This window comes from Belonocnema kinseyi, chromosome 4 (assembly GCF_010883055.1).
Source record: "Belonocnema kinseyi isolate 2016_QV_RU_SX_M_011 chromosome 4, B_treatae_v1, whole genome shotgun sequence".
Lineage (NCBI taxonomy): Eukaryota > Metazoa > Arthropoda > Insecta > Hymenoptera > Cynipidae > Belonocnema > Belonocnema kinseyi.
In genome coordinates this window covers 15,135,736-15,150,176 of record NC_046660.1, presented here as the reverse complement: position 1 = coordinate 15,150,176, position 14,441 = coordinate 15,135,736, and the positions used below count along the sequence as shown (strand labels likewise).

At 23.7% G+C, this 14,441-nt stretch overlaps 1 protein-coding gene across 1 annotated transcript in view; it reads left to right on the top strand.

Annotated features, from left to right (window-relative positions):
- Window positions 1-258: 258 nt before the first annotated feature.
- Window positions 259-14,441, top strand: part of LOC117171526 — an 83,238-nt gene continuing 69,055 nt past the window's right edge. Inside the window, exon 1 of the mRNA XM_033358908.1 lies at window positions 259-675. The gene's annotated coding sequence lies outside the window, so the exon portion shown is untranslated. The remainder of the gene's footprint in view (window positions 676-14,441) is intronic.

Below are 14,441 nucleotides of genomic sequence, written 5' to 3'. Positions count from 1 at the left end.
TCTAATTCTAGCGAAAATCTTGTCTTTGCTGGGCACGTTTGCGAGGATTGAAACTAATGTCACTCAGAATCGATCGAGACGAATTAACTGGTGAACGAAAGTGTACCGTTTCAAACTCATTTTCATGCCCAGACAATCTCAGAATGAACCGTGGCCCCAGGTGAAGAGCACATGCTGGTGGGGGCTGCGCCATAAGTAAGACGAGGCCTTAAGAAAAACCTTCATTCTGATAGCAGAGGCCGCGATCTACCGGAGGTAGTTGGTGAGCGGATTAAGGAAACGTGCTTCGCGAGATGGATTTTAATTTTTTGAATTTTCATTCCTAACTCGAAACGCAAAAAGAACATTCTCAACTGGGTGAAATTGTCAAAATAGGGGAAAGTTTCAAGGCCGGGATTTATAAAGGGGCAAAATAAAAAATCGGGATTATTAGTGAGTTTGGAAACAAATGAAGAAATTTCGGGTTTGGATTTAATCGTGTTAAGTGGTGGTTAATAAATATTAACCTGATGATGAGATGAAAGGGTTCATCTTTAAAAAAAATCTTGAATTATATTCATAATCTTTGAAGTAACCTTCGGTATCTTCAAGATTTTCACCATCTTCAGGATCCTCATCTTCAGGATCAACTATCTGGAATAATATTTTATCTGCAAGTCGTGGATTAAAAATAAGGTAGGCAGCAAGAGAAATTCTTTTTTAATTTTCCTTATTTTTGCAATTTTTGGAATTTCAAAATACATTTTTTCTCTTTTCTCTTTCATTTTTCCCCTTCTTATCGGTTTTTCGCTTTAAAAAAAACTGACTGAGGAGGAATGAATATAAAATCCAACCTTTTGAGGCCTAAAGTTAATTTTTTTAAATAGAAAATTCTGCTATTGTATTTACCATTTAGAATTAATCTTTCTGATATACATTTTATTGGATAAAAAATTAGTTTCTTTTGTAAAAAATTTAAAAAATTCGGTTTAAAATGCATCCTTTTTAGTTGAAAATACAACTTTTTTTATATAAAATAAACAAATGTTATGGTTAAAATATTAAATATTAAATTATTGTTAAAAATTCAGATTGTTTGGTTCAAAATTTAACTGTTTTGTCAAAAATTCGTCTTTTTTTGTTGAATTTTGATTCAAAAAAATCTTTTTTAGTTAAACTTCTTTGTTTGAAATTCATTTTGTTGATTAAAGATTGATAATTTTAACTAAAATTATTACATATTTTATAAAAACTCATATTTCTTCATATAAAAATTAATTTTTTGACCAAAAATTAAATTATCTTAGTCAAAACTTCATCACTCTAGTTAAAAATTTATTTCTCTTGTTGAAAAAGATAATTACTTGGTTTAAAGTTGAACTGCTTTGTTAAAAATTAATTTTTATCTATTGATCTGTTCTATTTTTAGTTGAGAGTTTTTTCTTGTTTATTAAAAAATTCATATTTTGCTAGAAAATTAACCTTTTGCTAAAAAATTCATCTAGTACATCATTTTTTGTCAAAAAATTTATTATTTTTGGTTGAAAAGTCATCTTCTTTGATTGAAAGTTCCTCCTTTTTTTATTAGGAATGAACTTTTCTGTTAAAATCTCATATTTTTGACTTAAAAATTCAACTATTTTATTTAAAATTCTTTTTTATATGTTTGATCTTTTTTATTTAAAAATTCTACCGTTTAGTTGAAAATTAATATTTGCTGCTTGAAAACACAACTATTTAGATAAAAGTTAAACTCTTTTGTTGAAAGTTTAATTTTTTTATTGTAACTGTAACGATTTTGTTAGTTGTCTTTTTCGGTGAAAAATTGAAAAATTTTGTTCACAATGCGTTCTTTTGGATGGAACGTTTATCTTTCCTTCCCAAACATTAATCTTTATTATTTTAAATAAACTTTTTTTGTTGAAAATTAATCTAGTTTCTTTGGCCTAAAAATTTAATTATTTCATATTTGCTAGACAAATTATCTTTATATCCTGAAAATTAAACTATATCGTTAAGAATTAAAATATATTGTTGAATAATTTAATTGATATGTTACAAATTCCACTATTTCGTTAAAAAAAATTTTTTTTTAATTCCACTCTTTTGCTCAATTATCGTCTTATTGGTTGAAAAATTTATTATTTTTCGTGAAAAAGTCATCTTTCTCGATTGCAATTTTCTTTTTCTTTATTTAGAATGCAATTTCTTATGAAAATTCAACTTTTCAGATTGAAAATACTTGCCTTTGGTTTTTTTTGACTCAAAAATTTCACTATTTAGTTGAAAATGCAACTGTTTTTCCTTGACGGTATATCTCTTTTGATTAAAAAAATTGTTAAAAAAATTATACATTTTGTTCAAAATTTTAATTATTTCATTGAAAATTCAACTATTTCATTAAAAATGCAAATATTAAAAAAAAATAATTATTTTGTTGAAATTGCAACTATTTGGTTCAAGTTATCTTTTTTGCTCAAAAATTCAATAGTCTTTTGTAAAATATAACATTTTGTTAATAGCAATTTAACTATTTTTTTGAAGTTATTATTTTTTAATTTTTAAAAATTCAAATGTTTTGTTGACAGTGCGTCCTGTTGGATCGAAATTTTATTTATGGTGGCAAAGTGATATTTTAAAAATAACAATTAATTGTTCTCGGTTTAAATAATCTTCTTTGTTAAAAATACATCTTTATATTTTAAAAATTGAACTATTTGTTGTAAAATTCAAATATTTTATTTAAAATTTATATATTTTTTCAAAAAATAATCAATTTGTTTAGAGAAATTTTTTTTATTGTCAATTTAACTGTTTTGTAGAAAATTGGTCGTTTTAAATGAAAAATTCATCTTTTTAGATTTAAATTAAATTTTTGTTGAAAAATAAACTTTTTTCTGAAACAATGGACTTTTTAGCTTAAAAAATTAGCTCTCCTGTAAAAATGCACAATATGAATAGTACTTTAAAGTTGCAAATTGTTTAGCTTCCTACAATCTATTAAATTTCAGCCTTTCCAGATGTTAATATTGTTTAATTCAATAGATTTTTCCAAAAATATAGGAAAAATCTATAAAAATAAACTAAAATAGAATTTCTTTTAACTAACTTTAAGATTTTATTTTTAAAAACGTTTATTTTCGGTTTACTGACTGTGTGAAGGAGATATTCTATGATATTATTAAGGAAGTTTCCTGAGTTTCAAAGTTAAGAAAAATTAGATTTTATTTCTAAAATTAAAGAAATATAATTTTTACCGATTAAAAACCTAATTTTTCTCGAAAACTATGCAAAATATGAATAGCAGTTCTTAGTTCTAAATTATTCAGCTTCCTGAAATCTATGAAAATGTATCCTACCAGATGTATATCTTAATGTTCCAGATGCTTATATAGTATAATTCAATAGCTTCTTCGAAAAAATTTTTTAAGTTGAATAAAATAGCATTTTGTTTAACGAACATTAAATTTTTTACTTTTGAAAACGTGTGATTTTAGTGCACTGACTATTTAAAGAACATATGTTCCATGGGATTACATATTGAGATTCATGAGCTTCAAAGTGAAGAAAAGTTGTTTTTTGTCTGAATTTGAAAAAAAGATTATTTTTACTGATCAAAAATTTAATTTTTTTCGAAAAATATTTAAGATATAAATAGCAGTTCTCAGTTCTAAATTATTCAGCTTGCTGATATCTATGAAAATTTATCCTACCAGATGTATATCTTGATGTTCGCTAAAATAAATGCTATTTTAGTTGAATTTTACCAATTTTTGTTATATTTTTGAAAAAGGTATTGAATTAAACAATATAAACATCTGGAGATGTTAAACTTTAATATATTTCAGGTAGCTGAAAATTTTAAACTATGAATTGCTATTATGATTTTATATAGTTTAAAAATTACAAATTTTAAAGTTAATTTTAAAGGGGAAAATTTTCAAGAAGATTTTAAGTTCGTTAAACTAAATTTTATTTTAGTCGATTTATATCAATTTCTGCTATATTTTTGGAAGAATGCATAGATTGAAACAATATAAACATCTGGAGAGGGTAAAATTTAATAAGTTTCAGGAAACTGAAAATTTTGGACGATGAACTACTATTAATATTTTGCATAGATTTAAAAGAAAATTGAGATTTTGATTCGTTGAAAAATAAATTTCTTGAATTTTAAGAATAAAACCCCAGTTTTATTTATTCTTAAGGCCAGGAACCTTAATAATCTCATGAAAAGTGTTTTTTTTTGCATGGTAAGTGAACTAAAAACCAACATTTGAAAAAATAAAATGTTGAAGCTCATTTAAATAAATCCTTCTTTAGTCGATTTTTATGAATGTTTACTTTATTTGCGGAAAAAAGTATTGAATTGAACAATATAAACATTTAGAGAGGGTAAAATTTAATAGATTCCAGGAAGATGCAAATTTTAAACTATGAACTACTATTAATATTCTGTATATTTTTTGTGAAAAATAAGATTTTGAATGGGTGAAAATGATATTTCTTCAATTTTAGGAATCAACCCCAATTTTTCTTCACTTAAAAGCTAAAGAGCATTATTAATCTCATGGAAAATGTTTTTGCATAGTAAGTGAACTAAAAACAAACTTTTTTAAAAATAAAATGTTGAAGTTCTTTTAACTAAATGCTGTTTTAGTCGATTTTTATCCATGTTTACTTCATTTTTGGGAAAAAGTGTTGAATTAAACAATATAAACATCTGGAGAGGGTAAAATTTAATAGATTCCAGGAAGATGCAAATTTTAAACTATGAACTACTATTAATATTCTGTATATTTTTTGTGAAAAATAAGATTTTGAATGGGTGAAAATGATATTTCTTCAATTTTAGGAATCAACCCCAATTTTTCTTCACTTAAAAGCTAAAGAGCATTATTAATCTCATGGAAAATGTTTTTTGCATAGTAAGTGAACTAAAAACAAACTTTTTTAAAAATAAAATGTTGAAGTTCTTTTAACTAAATGCTGTTTTAGTCGATTTTTATCCATGTTTACTTCATTTTTGAGAAAACGTATTGAATTAAACAATATAAACATCTGGAGAGGGTAAAATTTAATAGATTACAGGAGGCTGAAAATATTGAACTATGAATTGCTATTAATATTTTGTATGGCTTTCGAGAAAAATTAGATTTTAAATCGGTAAAAATGATATTTCTTCAGTTTTAGGAATTAACCCCCATTTTCCTTTGCTTTGAAGCTCAAGAACCTCAATAATCTCATGGAACATGTTCTTTACATAGTAAGTGTATTAAAAAGGAATATTTTTAAAAAGATTTTAAGTTCGTAAAATTAAATTCTATTCAAGTCGATTTTTATCAATTTTTAAAATATTTTTGGAAAAATGTATTGAATGAAACAATATGAACATCTGGAAAGGGTAAAATTTAATAGGCTGCAGAAGCTTAACAATTTTTAGCCATTAACTTCTACTCGTATTTTGAATGGATTTGAAGAAAATTGAGATTTTGATTTGGTAAAAAATATATTTCTTAAATTTTAGAAATAAAAACACATTTTTATTTATTTTGAAGCGAAGAAACCTCAATAATCTAATAAAAATTGTTTTTTGCATAGTAAGTAAACTAAACACCAACATAAAAAAAATAAAATGTTAAAGTTCTTTCAACTAAATGCTGCTTTAGTCAATTTTTATTATATTATTCTTCATTTTTGAAAGAAATGTATTAAATCAAACAATATTAACATCTGGAGAGGGTAAAATTTAAAATATTGCAGGAAGCTGCAAACTTTCAAACAAACGTTTAAAAAAATTAAATGTTAAATTTTGTTTAACAAAATTCTAGTTTAGTCAATTTTTATCAATTTCTCTAGTTTTTGCAAAAAAATTATTGATTAAATCAATGTGAACATCTGGAGAGGGTAAAGTTTAGTAAATTCCAGGAAACTGAAAATTTTGGACGATGAACTGCTATTAATATTTTGTATAGATTTAAAAGAAAATTGAGATTTGGATTCGTTGAAAAATAAATTTCTTGAATTTTAGGGATAAAACCCCAGTTTTATTTATTTTTAAGGCCAGGCACCTTAATAATCTCTTAAAAAAAGGTTTTTTGCATATCAAGTAAACTAAAAATCAACTTTTTTAAAAATAAAATGTGAAAGTTCTGTTAACTAAATGCTGCTTTAGTCGATTTTTATCAATTTTTTTATGTTGTTGGACAAATGTGTTGAATTAAAAAATATAAACATCTGGAGAGGATAAAATTTAATAGATTGCAGGAAGCTGAAAATTTTGAGCTTTGAACTGGTGTTAACATTTTTCATAGTTTTCGAAAAAATGAGATTAAGAATTGGTAAAAATGGTATTTCTTAAAGTTTAGGGGTAAACCCTATTTTTCTCTATTTTAAATTTCAGGAACCTTAATCATCTTATGGAACATGTTTTTACATAATGAGTGAACAAAAAAAAACTGTATTTATAAAATAAAATATGAAAGTTCGTTAAACTAAATGCTACTTTAGTCGATTTTTATTATATTGTGCTTCATTTTTGAAAGAAATGTATTAGATCAAACAATATAAACATCTGGACAAAGTAATATTTAAAATATTGCAGGAAGCTGCAAATTTTCAGACAAACGTTTAAAAAAATTAAATGTTAAATTTTGTTTACCAAAATTCTAGTTTAGTCAATTTATATAAATTTCTCTAGTTTTTGGAAAAAATTTATTGATTGAATCAATGCAAACATCTGGAGAGGATAAAATTTAATAGATGCCAGGAAACTGAAATTTTCGATCGGTGAACTGCTATTAATATTTTGCATGTTAGTAGATTTTTATTAGTTTTCGCTATATTTCTGAAAAAATTTATTGATTAAATTAGTATAAACATCTGGAGAGCATAAAATTTAATAGATAGCAGGAAGCTAAACATTTTTAATTTTGAATTGCTGTTAATATTTTGTATAGTTTTACAGTTATAGTTCGTTAAACAAAATTGTATTTTAGTAGATTTTTATCTATTTTTTCAACATTTTTGAAAAAATTTATTGAATTAAACGTTATAAGCATCTGGTAAGGGTAGGATTTAATAGATCGTATAAGTGATTTAAACGTTTTCTATTGAATACATCCTGGAACAAAAATTAATTTTGTTTAAAAAAATGTATTCCCCTATAATTTCCCTATTTTTATTTTAAAAATCTCCCTATTTCTCCTATTTTGATAGGATTTTGTACTGTGGAGTCTGTAATTTTATTGTTAGCGGTGAAGCTCAATTGTCGTGCAATTTACGTAAGCACGAGACTAGCACAGGCTGTTTTATCTTTTTTCTTGAGGTACTCGAGGATATAATGACTTACTTAATTGGTTTGGAACGGGCAATCGACCAACCGACAAAGGGCGTTGCGGTAGCTAAAAAGTGCCAATACAAATCAGAGCAGAAATTAAAAGTTGCCATTTGTCTCTCATAATGAGGGTCATTACGAAATTTTTTTTTTAATGACCAGTGAAATCGTAATCTGAGATTGGTTACTTAAGTGAGAAAAGAAAATTCGATCATTGTGGGTGTAATTAGTTTTTAACAGTGAAAATCTTCGCAATTAACCATTATTTGTTTTTACTTAATTATTAATTAAAATAGATTAATTATTTTATGTATATATTGGTATTTTTAATTAATTATTATTTGCTCCAGGTTGCATTATTTGCTGTAGGAAGGTTTTCCCACCAAATAATTTGTAATTTTCGTGAAATTTAAAATTAAAATGCTGCATCCACAACAAAATAGATTAATTTTTAAACAAATATTTAAAATTTGTTAATAGAAAAAACTTTTAAGCATGAGATGTTTTCTACCACAAATGACGAATTTTCAAAAAAATACATGAATTTTCAACTAAAAAAATATTAGTTTGCAACCAACAATGGAATACTTAAATTTTCAGTTAGAAAAATTAATTTAAAAATATATTTTTGTAACTAAAATTGTAAATCTTCAATAAACAAAAAATTTATTTTTAAATACGTTGTTCAAATTTTAATTAAGTTGAATTCTCAACGGAAAATTTAATAGTTGATATTGCTACCAAAAATATTTTTATTTTAAAACCAAAACAGTTTAATTTAACAAATTATTCAATTTTCAACAAAATACACAAATTTTGAACTAAAAAAAAAAGATTCAGTTTTACAAAACAATGGAGTAGTTGAATATATAATTACTAAAATTAAATTTTAACTGACAAAAAAAAATAATTTCAAACAGAATAGTTAATTTTTCTTCTACTCCAGTAGTTGTATTTTCAACCAAAAAAGAAGTATTTTTAACAAAATACATGAAATTTTAACCAAAAATGGAATAGTTTAATTTTTAGTTAATAAAATTTAATTTCAAATAAAGGAATAATTTCTAACAAAATAATTCAATTTTTTACGAAACAGATATAAGTTTTAAATTAAAATTATGAATCATGAACCAAATTAATTAATTTTTAAAAAAGTATATCAATTTTCAAACAAGTATTTCAACAAAATAGTTTTAACCAAATACTTGAATTCTTAACCTAAAAATAAGAATTTTCTACAAAATTATGAATTACAAAAAAGTTTAAATCTTGAACAAAATAGTTGAATTTTCAAAAACAAGAAATGAATTTTTTAAAAAATAGCTTAAGTCTTAAGCAAGTTGTTGAATTTTTATTCAAAAAGACTAATTTTCCGCCCAAAAATATAATAGCTGATATTTTTACCACAGAATTATTTTAAATTAATAGCAGTTGACTTTAACCAAAATATTAATTATCAACAAAAATATAATGACTGATAGTTCAAGATAAAAGGATTTTAATCTTAAATGAAAAACTGTTTAATTCATAAACAAAAATTTTCTACAAAATATTTAAATAAAAAAACAGGCAGGTTTTCTACAAAATGGTTGAACTTTAAACCCAAAAATATAAATCTTCTACAAAAAAAAGTGTATTTGGTACAAAATCGTTGACTTTTTAACTAAAAATGATAAATTGTCAACCAAAAATGAAATAGTGAAATTTTTAGTTTAAAAAATTGATTCTCAAGAAAAAGAAGAAGAATTTCTGAAAAATAGTTGCATTTTCTACCAAATAAATGAATTTTAAACTAAAAAGGTTGAATCATCAATAAAAAAATCAATTTTGAAAAAAGTCGTTCAATTTTTATCTAAGTATTAAGCAGTTAAATTTCAAAGTACGAATTTTGAACAAAACAAATATATTTTTTCAACACAACTATTGTTTTTTACAAAATAGTTAAACTGGAACCGAAAATATGAATTTTTAACTAAAATTATGAATATCTAAGCAAAAAATTATTTTTAAACAGAGTACTTTAACTTTTAAATATATTAAATAAAGTTTTAAAGAAAAATATAATATTTTTATTTTAAGCCAATAAAAATAATAAAAATGTTCAACTTCTAAACTAAACAGATGCATTTCCTATTTAAATAATAAATCGTTTAATTATAAAATAAATTTTTAACAAAGTAGTTCAACTTTCTACGAAGTAGTTGAATTTTAAAATCAGGATATTTTTACTCAAAAAAGATCAATTAAAAAAAAATTATTGTATTTAAAATAAAAAATTCAACAAATTATTTAAATCTTAAATCATAGAGATAAATTTTCAGCTCCAATTATAAATATTTCGTAGAAAAAAATGGGGACTGGCGACCTCTGTTTTAAGTGTATAAAATTAATCGAACTTAAAACTAGATTTCTAATTTTATCGATCGCCAATAATTACTTTAATTTGTGTCTTAATTTTCACTTGCAATAACAGTTGTTATTTTCAATAATAAATTTCTAATTGGTTTATTCAATGTTAAAGTAATAATTATTTCAAGTCTATCTTAAAATTTAATTCTTTTAAATAATATAAAAGATTATTAAATTGACAGATATACTGCGAAATCATCAAGTTTAATAATATTATAAAAATCATAATTAAATTTCTTATCAAAACGTAAAATTATTATAAGCTAAATTACAAATATATAAGTTTATTATATTAATGTTTTAATTATTTTAATAATTTGATATTGAAAAACTTATTAGTTTTGGATTAAAATTAAATAATATCGTATTTTTATTTTAACGTTATCTTATCAAAATTTATTGACTATTTAATATGAGAGCTATATTTGTTAAAGTAATAATTAGTTAAAATTTATCTTAAAATTTAATTTAAAAAAAACGATTATTAAATTAATAGATATATTGCGAAATCATCAAGTTTAATAATATTATTATATGAAATATAATTAAGAATTGGGGTTAAAACGTAAAGTTATTATAAGCTAAATTACAATTAAATAAATTTATTATATTAATTTTTTATTATTTAATATTATTTTTTATTTTTATTTATGTTATATTTATATTATTTATATTATTATTTTATTAATTATTATTTATTTTTATTAATTATTTAATTATGTTAAAGATTTAATGTTTGACAAACTTATTTTTTTTAGATTAAAATTAAATAATATCTATATTAGCAAATTATAAGGGTTAATAATATTATATTATACATGCTTATAATTTTTTATGCTAATATTATATTCGAATTTCATATTTTTAAATTATTTACAAATTTTAAATTAAATATAATTTAAATAAATTTTAAATTGGTTTATTCATTGTTACAAGAATATTTTTTAAAATTTAATAATAAAAAATAAAATATGAAATTACAAAAAGATAGTATTTAAATTGTTTAATATTTAGTAACATAAATATTGTGAAATGAGTATTTAAATTCAATTTTCTAAATTATATGTACACATATTTTAATTTTTTTCAACTTAGCTAGAAAGCTTATTAATAAATTAAATGTAGAGAAGTCCAGTTTCAAATTTGAATGAGAATATAATGTAAACATTATTTGAATGTTTTCATTAAAATGGAATATTTATTATTTCTTCTAAAATTATAAAAGGCATAAATATCTTTTGAAAAGGCTAAATTTTTTTTTAATAATTTGTAAAATCCATTAAAATAAAATATATATTTTTCAAATCTTCTACATTCCTTTTTTGACACATTTTAAATATTTAAAATTCTTTTCTAATTGTCTCATGAAAATGATAAAACTTATATAATTCTAAAAAAACGGCTGATACTTCTTTCCTTGTAAATAATTTGAAAATGCGTGTAACTCAAAAAATACCAAAAAAGCATTCTTGCGTTACGTCAAAATATTGATTAATTTATTTCTACGCCGCACTTCATCCTAAAAATCCATTTTTATTCCCAAAACGTCTATTAAGTTTTTTAAACTAATACAAAAAAATGTTACGCAACTGAAGTTAGGGTGTGGGAAGGTAAAAGGGTTTAAAACAACGTTACGTAAAATGTAAAAAAAAATATAAGTGTTCAGAAAATTTTAGCAAATAAATTGTTATTAGAAAATTGGGTTAATGATAAAAATGAGTATAAAAGTGAGCGCGCGCATGCGCGCACATAATAGTCTAGTTAATAATAAAGAATGAAGTTGCGGGTGAGCCGGTTTACCCCACACGCGCCGCTAAGCCCCGTTCTACGGTATAATAAAATTGTGAGAAATTTATAAATGAAAGCAGGTATATTGAAATCTGACAAACGGTATGCAGTTTTACGATCTATTAAATGATTAATCACCTTCGAATGGTAATACGGAAGCATGTCTGCAGAAAGTATAGGAAAGAGTATATAAATTATTATCACAGTGGTCGACGTCCTATAAACTCCTGTGTAACAACCGCAAAACGGTAGTGCCTCAAGGACGTCACAATCTCGCGCAGTAATTTTCTGACACTTGACGCATCTCGAGTATTTCACTTTTGTACCACATACACTTCCGCAGCATTCTACGGTGACGCGATGATTTTGCGATAAAATCGAATTATTCACTTATATAGCCTATATATTCAATCTTTAGATAATGTATGTAAAATAAAAAGTATATCAAGATATTTCAATGAAAATTACTTTACAAAATTATTTTACATGTGAGGAGAATGCAGTTTTGTCTAATTATACCATTACTAAAAATATTCTAAATATCATACGTTTTTCGAAAAAAGTTTTTTTTTACAACATATACTTCGGCAGTATTTTAGGGCGACGCGATGATTTTGCGATAAAATCGAATTATTCACTTATATAGCCTATATATTCAATCTTTAGATAATGTATGTAAAATAAAAAGTATGTCAAGATATTTCAATGAAAATTACTTTACAAAATTATTTTACATGTGAGGAGAATGCAGTTTTGTCTAATTATAACATTATTAAAAATATTCTAAATATCATACGTTTTTCGAAAAAAGTTTTTTTTGACAACATATACTTCCGCAGTATTTTAGGGTGACGCGATGATTTTGCGATATAATCGAATTATTCACTTATATAGCCTATATATTCAATCTTTAGATAATGTATGTAAAATAAAAAGTATGTCAAGATATTTCAATGAAAATTACTTTACAAAATTATTTTACATGTGAGGAGAATGCAGTTTTGTCTAATTATAACATTACTAAAAATATTCTAAATATCATACGTTTTTCGAAAAAAGTTTTTTTTGACAACATATACTTCCGCAGTATTTTAGGGCGACGCGATGATTTTGCGATAAAATCGAATTATTCACTTATATAGTCTACATATCAAATATTTCGATAATGTATGTAAAATAAAAAGTATATCAACATATTTCAATGAAAATTACTTTACAAAATTATTTTACATGCAGGGGTGACGTTTGATATAATTATATAATTAATAACATTGTTCAGGATATCATATGTTTTTCTAAAAACGTTTTTTTTCAATTTTGTACCGCATACACTCTTCCGCAGTATTTTACGGTGACACAATAATTTTGTGATAAAAGAATTGACTTACTCACTCAAATACTCTATATATCAAATCTTTGGATGCTAAATAAAATTCATATAATACAGTTCAAGGAAAATTAATTTCAAAAATTATTTTGCATGAAAGGATAATGACTTTTTCCCTAACCTATCAATTAATCCTTTGCGGCATGGTGGGAATACCGTATTTCAGAAATTGGGAATATTTTTGGATTTTATCTGAAAATTGGTATACAGGGGTTTTTGGGGTCAGTGATCACGAATATGAACTCAGATTTTGCACATTTAAAATGGTGGATCCAAGATGGCGCCCGAAACTTGGAATAATTTTGGATTAAAAAAAAATTTAGAAATATTTTGAATTTTGACCCGTCATTTTGAAAGTCCAAAATCTAAGTTCAGATTCTTGATCAGAGATACCAAAAAACCCATGTACACCAATTTTCAAAATAAAAAAATCCCAAATTTTGGCCGCCAAATTGGATCCTCCATTCTTAATTTTTAAAATCTGAGTTCGGACTCGTGATTAGCGACTCCAAAAAACAACTGTATACCAATTCTAAAAAAAAAAATCCTAAAATATTCCTAATTTAAGTCGCCATATTGGATCCACCATTTTGAATTTTCTTAATTTAAGTTCAGATTCGTGATTAGTGATTCCAAAAACCCCCGTAAATCAATTGTCAGAAAAAATATAAAATATGCCAAATGTTAGCCGCCATTTTGAATTTTCAAAATCTAAATTCAGATTCGTAATCAGCGACCCCAAAAACCCCTGTATACCAATTTTCATGAAAACTTGTTTTCCTGAAAAATGTATGCCGGAAAGGGTTAATAACATCAATTTAAATATCATATATATTTTCCTAAAAACGTAATAAAATAGACTTATTTACTTAAATACGCTATATATAATATTTTTAGATACAACATGTAAAATCAGAAGTATTATAACATGTTTGATTGAAAATCGCTTTAAAAAATTATTTTACATGTGAAGACAAAATCGATTTGTCTACTTATACAATTAATAACAATAATATAAATAGCACATGCTTTTTAAAAATAATTTTGTTTCACTTTTATACCACATTATACTTTTCCGCAGTATTTTACGTATATATATATAAATATATATGTGTGTGTGTATGTGTGTGTGTGTTAAAAGTATTATAAAACGTTTTAATGAAAATTACTGTAAAAAATGATATAAATTGCACAGGCAATGACTTTTCATCTAATTATGCAATTAATAATATTAATCTAGATATTATATATTTTTCTAAAAAAGTTTGTTTCACTTTTGTACCAAATATACATCCGCAGTATTTTATGGTGATACAGTGATTTTTCTATATTAAAATTGACTTATTCACCTATATATTCTATATCTAAAAGTTTAGATACTAATGAAAATTATTTTAATACAGTTTAAGGAAAATTACTTTAAACAATTATTTTGCATATAATAACAATGATGTTTTGCCTAACTATAAAATTGATAACATAAATCTAAACATAATATGTTGTTCTGAAAACTTTTGTTTTAATTTTGTACTACATATACTT